The 289-nt window shown below is 43.9% G+C and overlaps 1 protein-coding gene across 1 annotated transcript in view; it reads right to left on the bottom strand.

Annotated features, from left to right (window-relative positions):
* LOC119590732 overlaps positions 1 to 289 on the bottom strand; it is a gene marked incomplete at both ends in the record, with an annotated part of 85,576 nt that extends 85,287 nt beyond the window's left edge. Inside the window, 1 exon segment of the mRNA XM_037939422.1 lies at positions 119 to 289.

The following is a 289-nucleotide window of genomic DNA, read 5'->3' as shown; positions in this document are numbered from 1 at the left end:
GAAAGAGTAGCAGCAGTAACACAAGCTCCCTTAGTCCGAAAAAAGCACAAAAGTACAAAGAAAAATGAGAAGAAACCTCTCAAGCTACATTCTTACCTTCCTCCACAACACCGCTTACCTTCAAACTTTTCACGCGCTGGTTAGCTGGCAGTGTTCTCTGTTGTTTCTGCCTTTCTTCTGTTCTTCAAGTTCTCTCGCGTTCCTCGGCTTGTTAATGAACAATAAATTCGCTCAGTCGCCAACACGTGTGGTTCTGTAAACTGCAAGTTGGTGTTTTAACTCCTCGTCC

The sequence above is a fragment of the Penaeus monodon genome, chromosome 27 (assembly GCF_015228065.2).
Source record: "Penaeus monodon isolate SGIC_2016 chromosome 27, NSTDA_Pmon_1, whole genome shotgun sequence".
NCBI classification, from domain to species: Eukaryota; Metazoa; Arthropoda; class Malacostraca; order Decapoda; family Penaeidae; genus Penaeus; species Penaeus monodon.
Note: the sequence above shows the minus strand (reverse complement) of the source record. Positions and strands in the feature narration are given on the sequence as shown.